Genomic DNA, 9831 nt, shown 5'->3' with positions numbered 1-9831 from the left:
ACTAACGATGCCGCTTTTGTCTCGTAACTAATTAACGATTAGTAAATAACGATAATTAATCGTTGCAAAATTACATTAGATCAATGTTTTTTTCAATTAATCAATTAATTGTTAATTAATCAACTTCAATTGGCTATTAATTATTGATTTTTCTTTCGTTATGTCATAACTAACTAACGAGTAGGTAGTATAAACAATAACTAATGGCCGCAAGTAGTACTCCGCCGGATTCAGTATAATCGCTAATTAGTTAATTAATGATTAATTAAAGATTTCGCTTTATGTCATAATTAATTCACGATTAACAAACGATGTCACTTTTGTCTCATAACTAATTACCGATCTTTAGATAATGGTAATTAATCGTTACAAAATTCCATTGGATTACGTTTTATCGTTAATCATCGTTAATTAGGTTTTGCTCTTGTTATGTCATAATTAATCAACTATTAGTAATAGTAATATTTAATAGTTACAAAAAGCACCATTGGATGTACTATTCCACTATAAAATGATAATTTTTAAGAGGAAAGTATCCGTTTTATACAGTCGAATCCCGTTTTAACGTATACCGACGTAGCGAAAATCTCGTTTTAACGAACACCTTCCCGATTCCCCCAGATAAGTTTACATAGGAACAATGCAAAAACTCTGGAAAATTCCTTTATAAAGAAAAGTTTCGTTGTAAACGAAGTGATTTCTCCGGTCTCTTGGAGTTCGTTATAACGGGATTCGACTGTAAAGTGCAGGTCACCCAAACTAAGTGCAGTTAGTTCCATCCATCTTAATAATAATCGAGTAACTTTAATTTAGTTGCAAAATAAAAAGTTTTATATTGGGAAAAAAAGTTGTAGAGACGGTATGGTGAGGGGGAGGAAAGTTTCGATAAGACTCCTGCAGGTGGCGCTCGCGTCTCGCGTTATCGGCAACGTTTCCGCGAGCGGAAAATGATCGAAAAGCTCACGCGTCGGCCACGGGAGTTCAAAATCAGTGCGTTATTCGCTGAGGGAACACGCGCATAAGCCGAGAGCGACCGAGCACGAGCACGCTGAACTAAAAACTATTTCATTTAAACGAGAAAAAAGTTTGTTTTTGTTGTTCGCGGAATTTCCCCATAAACAGAAAATTTAAATTTTTGGCTCCTGATAAAGTGAATCTTATCGAAGAAAAAACCGAAAAGGGAAATTTTCGAGTAAGTTTTTATTTTAGAAATTTTCTAAAAAAGAAAAAAGTTTATGTTTAAGTTTTTACCACGTTATTCTTCTGAATTTTTTTCTTATTGGAAATTTCAAATTTGAAAATTTTGATAATCTACGTATTTTTTTTTTTGATTGATGGTTGTGAGAAAATTTGTAAAAGACGAGCTGTTTATGTACCAAATGTTTTTTACTGTATCGCTGCCGTTATCTTTAAATGTTTCTGATATAGATAATGCAGTAAAATTCGATTGGATGAAATTTGAACGAATTTCTGAGAAATTGAATAAAATTTTCGGCATTCATTTTGAACGAAATGGGATAAAAATTTGTATGGATTTGGGTGAAAGTTTTAATGAAATTTAATGAATTTTTATTGAAATATTAGATGAATTTTAAATCCAATGTATGTATTGCAATTTTAAATGTAATCGTGTGAAATTTTATAGAAATCGGATAAATTTTTTTAACAATTGAAATTGGATAATTTATTTTAACAATTCAAAAATTGGATAATTTTTTTAACAATTGAAATTGGATAATTTATTTTAACAATTGAAATTGGATAATTTTTTTAACAATTGAAATTGGATAAAATTTTTTAACAGTTTAAATTGGATAAATTTTAAATTAAATCCCATGAACTTTTATAGAAACTGGATAAAATGCCGGGATTACCCTATAAAAGTTCGATAAAAGATCTTTTACAAAACTTGAAAAATTACCAATAAAACTTGGTTACATTGGCTCGAATATAATCAATACGATTATTGGTTGCATTTTTAAGTTTTATAAAATAAATTTGTAAATGTTTTATATAGTATAATCTTGGCCTAAAATTGTTTCAAAGAAATGGTGTAAAAATGTTTATGGGACGAAATGGGATGAAATTTGGATAAAATTTTGTGAAAATTTATAGAAATCTGGTGAAATTGGATAAAATTTCATAGAAATAGGATGAAATTTGATATGAATTTAGGTAAAATTTTAAACAAAATTGTGTGTTAATTTATAGAAACGGGATAAAATTTTAAATGATATTGTGTCGAATTTTGTAGTAATTCGGTAAATTTTAAATGAAATTGTGGGAAATTATACATGCCAAATGGGACAAAAGTTTAACATGGATTTGGGTAACACTTCCAACGAAATTGTTGGAGATTTTATACGAAAATGGAAAAAACTGCACAAAATTGGATAAAAATTATCTTAACAGCGAAATTTATTCATGATTATCATGAGAAAAATATGTTTTAACGTAAGTCTGTAATTAAATACTATTGTGATCAGTATGAAAACTTTTATGGAACGAATAATTAAAATTTTAAATTCTTAAAATTGTAAAAAAATAAAGATAATTTGGAGTTAATTTGTATTGATCACCGAATTTAAACAACCATCAATGGGTGGAATAAAATTTTTCATGTCGAGGAGGGAAGGGAATTATAAATTTTCGAAAATTTATAGAATTTTTTTAAAACTTCTCCTTCAAAGTAAATTCTGACATATTTACTGAAAAATTTTAAGAAATACATTTCAAACTAAATTATGGGGTCAAATTACGTTAATAATTAAAAAATAAACAATTTATTTAATTTTTTAAATTTTCAGAAGCTGTTAAATTCATTTTTAAAGAATGCCAAATAAAATTCATTTAAATTTTTTTTATGAAAGTTCGATAAATATCTCACATGAAGGAAAAATTATAACATATATTAAATTTTAAATTTAAAAATTTTCTATTATCTGAAAATTTTTTAAAATTTCCTTTTCCAATGTATTATAACAAAAAAATTGAACACAAACTATTAAATTCTAAATCAAAATTGATAGTTACAATGTTTATCTTTTTAAATTTATGAAGTTGCTTCATTGGTCGTTTATTCAGTATTAGTTTCGGACGGGCTGGCCATTCCGCGAACTGATCAATTTTCGGACATAGGCCATTACTAAGCCTAGGATTTCTATGACTTTTCATAGTTATTTTCATGGTTTCGCGCAATTTTTACGCAACAATTTTTTCATGATTCCCCGGTAACTTTATAAACTTTGAAAGCCTCTCCCCCCCTCTATGATTTTTACAAATTTCAAGGATTTTTTTGATTTTCTGAAATTTTTAAGGCAATTTTTCATAATTTTCTTATTTTAGCAGATTTTTTCTCGAGCTTCATTTCCCACAATGGGCGATTTTTTCCACTGATTGGCAATCTTTTGGGCGATATCAGTAACGATTGGCAATTTTATTTGTGCGTTTATTGGCGTGATTATTGACAATGATTGGCGATTTTGCCATGCATATACAGTCAAACCTCGTTAGTGCGTCACCTGGTTAACACGTCACTCCGCTTACCGGATCACTTTTTGGAAGTCCCAATTATCTTCATGCAGGAATTGGCACAGCTATGGCTTACTCCGTTTAACGAGTCACTCCGCTTATCAAGTCATATTTTTGCTCTCCCAAGAATGATTCATTAACGAGGTTTGACTGTACATTGTTTGTAATTGCATTTTTAATGGGGTTGCTGTATTTTTCAAATATATGACATCCGTATTTGTTATGGGTATCTTTTTCTTAGCCACCTCGTTGGGCATTTTGCCTGTTGTGGTGGTGTATTTCCGTGATTTCCCGTATTTTTCTGGAGGGATTATGGTCAGCGTATTTATAGAGGCATATTTTTAGATTTTTCAGGGCAAAAGTGCGTTTTCATGGAGCATATTCTGTCGATTTTTAAGTCATAGAAATCCTAGCCATGACGTTTTGAGAACCCCGTATCAATAGCTCAGTGTCTAGAGATTATGGTGGTCAAAAGCTGAGTCGCAACTGGGAAAGCGGGGGGGGGGGGGTGTTGCGCCCCATGCCCAGTGATTTTTTTTTCTTTGACCGCTTATTTGAAATTATGGTGAGCAAAAAATGCGAATTTTTAACACTATTTATTATAGAAATGATCGCAAGCATTTCTATCCTGGAGGCCCACCAAAAATCCCTGCTCCAGGGTCTGGGGCAGAGTTTCTCAAAGTGTGCACCGCGGCTCCTAGAGGCAACACCAATCTTTGTCAGGGTTGTCGTGGTGAGCTGGAGGTATTAATTTGTGAGCCCATTTATGCTTTGATGTTCTTTTATACAAAACAATACCTACCAAACTTTCCTGCGGAGCAGCATATGAACCATGAATCGAGCAAGAGAGCCGCGTTTGACAGAGGTTTGAGAACCACTAGTTTGGGGGGTGATGAGTACAAGGCCGCAACTGGGGGAAGGTTGCTAAGCGGATCTCGTGCCACGATTTCGAAACTCCAAAATTTGTCTTTCTTTGGCCGCTTGTCCAATATTACGAGGATGCCAAAATTCATGGTTTCCCCGACTGAGTCTAATTACCTAGTTGCAACCTCGTAGTCAACTGAGTTCCTGTGCCGTTGTCTGGAGAGCTCAGGATGAGAAATTTGTTTCTTGTACGGTCGTCAGAGGTTCCGTCGGAGAAATTCAACTGTGTACCTGTGTGGTACAACACTAAATTACCTGAAGGAAAGTCCCGTTCTGACAGTCGCGAACTCCGCTTCATGGGCTTAGAGAGCTGAAGATTCACGAGAGTACCTTGCTTGGTGAACGGCATCTAGCTTACCAAAATAGCCTGAGAACACAAAATTGATGAGTATCGGACGAAATTCATCTAGCATAGTTCCGATAGTACAAAGGATTCACGCGACCTCCGAGCCCACTGGAAGTTATTGCCCTAGGCTGCGTGGAAATACACACGCACAAAACTTTCTGACGTGCATGGGTTCATTAGATATTCCCCATGAGAAATGCTCACGAGGTGCATTTGCTGTTTAATAGTAGGCCTAGTACAGGAATGGGTCCGACTTTTTTTTTTATTTTAATAACTGTACAACCCCCTGAAATATGAATGGCATATCTGAATAGTACACAATATTTGGAAACTTTTTCTAATTGGAAGTATACGCAGTGGCGGATTAAAGTCAGTCGAGGCCCCGGGCGCAAAAGAAAATATTGGGCCCTTATATTAGAAAAAAGTGTGGATTTTTGGTTTATCGGGGCCCTTTAGAAGATGGGGCCCCGGGCGCGCGCTCAGTGCGCCCGCCGTTAAATCCACCTCTTTGTATACCTCTAAAATCAACGGTTAGTCAGTAAAATGTCATACCCCCGTTTGCTATGCACTCTGTATATATATAAATAAGTAAGTATAAAAAAATGCCGGATGCGTGTTGTGAATGTTTAAGGCTCTCAACGTATTTATATTGTCATTGTTGTGCTTGTTTCGTGTTATTGATGGTGCTGCCATCTGCCTTCTATACTTTGGATTGATACCTAGTGATTGATTGACTGAGTGATTTTGTGAGTGAGCGAGAGAGTGAGTTAGGTCTATAGTGGCAGGCCGGTTTTTTTCACTCATTTACTTTCTTTCTTGCTCACGCGATCATCACTCACGGCGAACTGATGTCGGTGAATTTTCCCATTCGGTGAACTGTTTGTCGGTGAATTTTCCCAGTGATTAATTTTTCATTCGGTGAATTGTTATTCGGTGAATTTTTTGCTGACGGTGAATTGCTGTCGGACACGCGGTAACTCGAGAGAGACACAATCTATAAACACTAAAGCCCCCCGTTCACATGGGAAATAAAAAAGCGGGCTTAAAACCCGCTTCAAGAATTTTCACCAATGACCGCTCTTTCATTTCTTCCCTCACGAAGGTCGTCAAGCGGGTGCTACAACTCCCAACGCCACCGCAATATTTGCACATGCGAACGGTGCTCTAAATGCTTCCACAGCAAACACTTATAACATTGGATGCATGAAAAATTCCCATTTCAAAGCTTTTTTCATCGGCTGAACTTGATTTTAACAACTAAACGAATAACAACTCTAATGGTACGAAAGGTATTTCGGACACTTTAAGAAAGTATTTGCCAATTTTCAAATAACTACAGAGAATTAAAATTCTTATAAAAATCGGAAAAACACGCATTTTTTTGGCTCGAGTAAATATTGCGATTCCTTCCAAGATTGACGACTTTTACGGCAATATATTACATGCATGTATATCAGTGTTATTTCTCAATTCAAATACTGATAATGAATGACGTTTTTTCTTATGAAAAGAAGAAAGAAAGATAAAAACAAAATGTCTTAAGATATATTATGGCAGGAACAAGTGACAAGCTGATATAACCGCTTTATTTTCTCCGTTCAACTTGTTTTCACATCCGGAATCAAAGAATCGTCACCACATAAGTACTTATGTCCGTCTTTATTCTTCAAAATTATGCTCGCAATAGAATATTGTATCATGTAGATACGTGACATTTTCTAGAAATATTTCGATTCGTTCAGCGCGAGCGGATTTAAAATTACTTTGATGGTTTTTACCCCCTATGAGAGAAGAGCTTATAATCTGCATATGATTTGGTGCAACTGTGTGTGTTTCTGTATTTAGATAATTTCGTTTCGGGTCTTTTTGGATCACGACGGCATGGTGAATATTTATGGAAGTAAAAATTTCCGCTTTATTTTCTTGCAAGCGTAGAATTTTTATTGTCGATATCGCGGCATCCGTAACCTCTAGTACGAGTATTCCTGGGAATACGTGATGGGCCATTCAGGGGCATCTGGAAAATTCACCGACAACAATTCATCGCTGGGGAAATTCACCGGTAGGGAAATTCGCCGACCAACAATTCACCGAATGAGAAATTCATCGCTGAAAAATTTCAACTACAAAATTTCAAACGATTGAGTGAGCAAGTAAACGAGTGAGTCAGTCAATGAATGGGAGTGTGAGTGAGTAAATGAATGAAAAAAACCGGCCTGTCACTAAAGCTAGCTCGTTCAGGCTTACCACCACCACCACCAGGTCACTCAGTCAATCACTAGGTAGCTCATTCTATCACTCACCAGGCCGCTCACTTACTCCCTAGGTCATTCCCTTATTTACCAAGTCACTCATTCACAATGCCATTCGATCACTCTCTCAGTAGGCCGGTCACTCACTTGATCTCCAGGTCACTCACCTACTCCCTAACTCACTAGGTTGCTCACTCTGTTACACACTCAATCACCTGGTCGTTCTCTCACTAGTTTGCTCACTCACCAACATTAACCACTTTGTCACTCGCTTTAACTACTGTAATGGCTCACTCACTCGGTCGTTCCTTGCTCACTTACTGGCTTGCTGACTCGTGTCGAACTGTTGTCGGTGAATTGCTAGTATGAATTTTCCTAGCGGTGAATTGTCAGTGAATTTTTGGTAAACTATTCAGTTTGGGTACGTGGAAAATAGTTGTATACAGGGTGTTCTGTTAATGGACCACCAAACTCAGAGGGTTGTTAGTAGACATCATGTTCCATTGCAATTTTTGTTGTTCTTGGTGTCGCAAACCACGTTGAGAGGGTGAAAATCGCGAAAAACGCATGTAGGTTTCGTCGTCACTCTGGAACGACAAAATGTACAATAACAACTACAGAAATATTTGATTAATTATTACAAGAGTTGTTGGAAGCGGCGGCCAGCCACTGATGTCATTGCACAGTCTACAACGACGTAAAAACAATTCTCGAACGAGAGCTGGAAGATATCATGTATGCTTTTCATGTCTGCCGCAGCGACGACAATCCGCGCTATGAGATCCTCCGGTGTGTCCACATCCGCTGTGCTGAGCGCCCATTGCCATCTGTTCGACCGTAAATCAGATGCATATCAGCGTATTCCTCGTTCGTGTAGTCAGCCATCACGATACTCATTTAAAACAGACAACTAACTGCTACGCGTGATTACTACTGCAAAAGCGCTAATTTACGTCGACCGCAGCGCGTGGTTTTCGCGACGCTGCTCACGTCAGATATGGTGATCAAACCCTCGAACGCATTCAGCGATCAACTGACATCCACCTTTCGTCTCCTCTGGACTCAGAGCCTTCATGCGTTTTTTCGCGATTTTCACCCTCTCAACGTGGTTTGCGACACCATGTTCCATTGCAAATTTTGTTCCTCTTGATACCTACTAACAACCCTCTGGTGTTTGGCGGTCCATTAAGAGAACACTCTGTATATCTGACTTCGGCACAGCTCGTAAAACGCAAGCTTCCTACGCAATTTCTTGGAATACGCAAGCCTCATGCAGAAATTATCCGGTGCGCGTATGTTGTATTCAAGTGAAGGCGCATTCGGTAAAAAGGAAGAAAGAAAAAATATGTTCAATATTTCGTTTTTTGAGAGTCACCAAATATAATAGTGGAAGAAAACTCCATCGCGTGTAATTCACAGTGACGAATAATCAACACATAAAAATTTCTCAACTTTGAGAAAAAATGTGGTCTTATAGTCTGCAAATGTGAATTTTGCGCAGGTGAAAAGAATGCCGTCTTTTATAACCCGCACGTGCGGATTTCTCTACTTTGGGGGAAAAACGTCGTTCGCAAATGCGAATTTGAGATAAAATGTCCACACATGAGAACACTTTACTTTCATTAAAAGAAATTGTCACCTTGTAATCCGCACATGCGAACTTTGCTTTTTCAGAGAAACATTTTGTCCTACAATCCGCTCATGCGAATTACGCCACTTCAAAATAAAAATGTCATACAATTCGCACATGCAAATTTTATCAATTTGAGTAAAGTGTTGTATAATCCACACATATACGAACTTCTTTATGAGACAAAATGTCGTCCTATATAATGCGCACATGCGAATTTCTTTCCTTTGCGACAAGAAAAAGTGTTCCTATAATCCCCCGCACATGCAAATTTTACCGAAAAATGTCGAATACAATTTTAGAGGGAAAATGTCACCGTAATATAATCCATGACACGGCATCGTGATTCGGTTTCTCTCGGCATGACGTTGGTGGAAAAGTGATTCGAGATAATCAAGGCCATAACATACACCGTATTTCGTTTAGAGCCATCGAGAATATGCGGTTTTCCACTTTAAAGATGATTTTCAGTGCATAATCCGCAGATTATGGCTTAGAAACATCGGAGTTGATTAATGCGGATGTGGTTAACGACAGATGCGTGCTTTCTGCAGGTTTTTGTTCTCCGAGAGGTTGAAATAAATTAGTAATTATTCTGAAAATAACTCGCATAAAAAGTAATCAAGACAAATAACAGATATATATACAAGTGGAAAAAACCAGCATTTCTGTCCATTCCAAAATATTTCACTGTTGGTAAATGAAACTTGCGCATGCGAATTATAGGACTAAATACGCATGTGGAGATTGTAGGTTGATATTTTGTCTCATTTTGACGTGAATACCTCTTTTAAATCATCTGACGATTCTGGGTGCATTCGCAAAATGTTGCGTAACGAAATAGTTTAAACACTCATATCTCAGAAAGTATTCAAAATATATCAGTGTTTTTAATGTCTGCTGGTTGATTCCTTTAACAAAAATCCAATGGCACCACTCTGGTTATTACTATAATTTCAACCACTCGGAGAATAAAAACCAGCAGAAAGCACGCATCTGTCGTTAACCACATCCGCATTAATCAACTCAGATGTTTCTAAGGCATAATCCGCCGATTACGCACTGGAAATCATCTTCAAAGAAGTGGAAAACCGCATATTCTCGATGGTTCTAAACGAAATCCAGTGTATGTTACGGCCTTGATTATC

At 36.6% G+C, this 9831-nt stretch overlaps 1 protein-coding gene across 1 annotated transcript in view; it reads left to right on the top strand.

Annotated features, from left to right (window-relative positions):
* Window positions 1–983: 983 nt before the first annotated feature.
* Window positions 984–9831, top strand: part of LOC149088831 (diuretic hormone receptor-like) — a 179475-nt gene continuing 170627 nt past the window's right edge. The window contains exon 1 of the mRNA XM_089250346.1: window positions 984–1192. The gene's annotated coding sequence lies outside the window, so the exon portion shown is untranslated. The remainder of the gene's footprint in view (window positions 1193–9831) is intronic.

The sequence above is a fragment of the Pholcus phalangioides genome, unplaced genomic scaffold, assembly GCF_987345545.1.
Source record: "Pholcus phalangioides strain wild (caught in Gottingen) unplaced genomic scaffold, Ppha-v1.0 ptg000003l_1, whole genome shotgun sequence".
NCBI classification, from domain to species: Eukaryota; Metazoa; Arthropoda; class Arachnida; order Araneae; family Pholcidae; genus Pholcus; species Pholcus phalangioides.
This window is presented reverse-complemented; position numbering and strand designations above follow the sequence as displayed.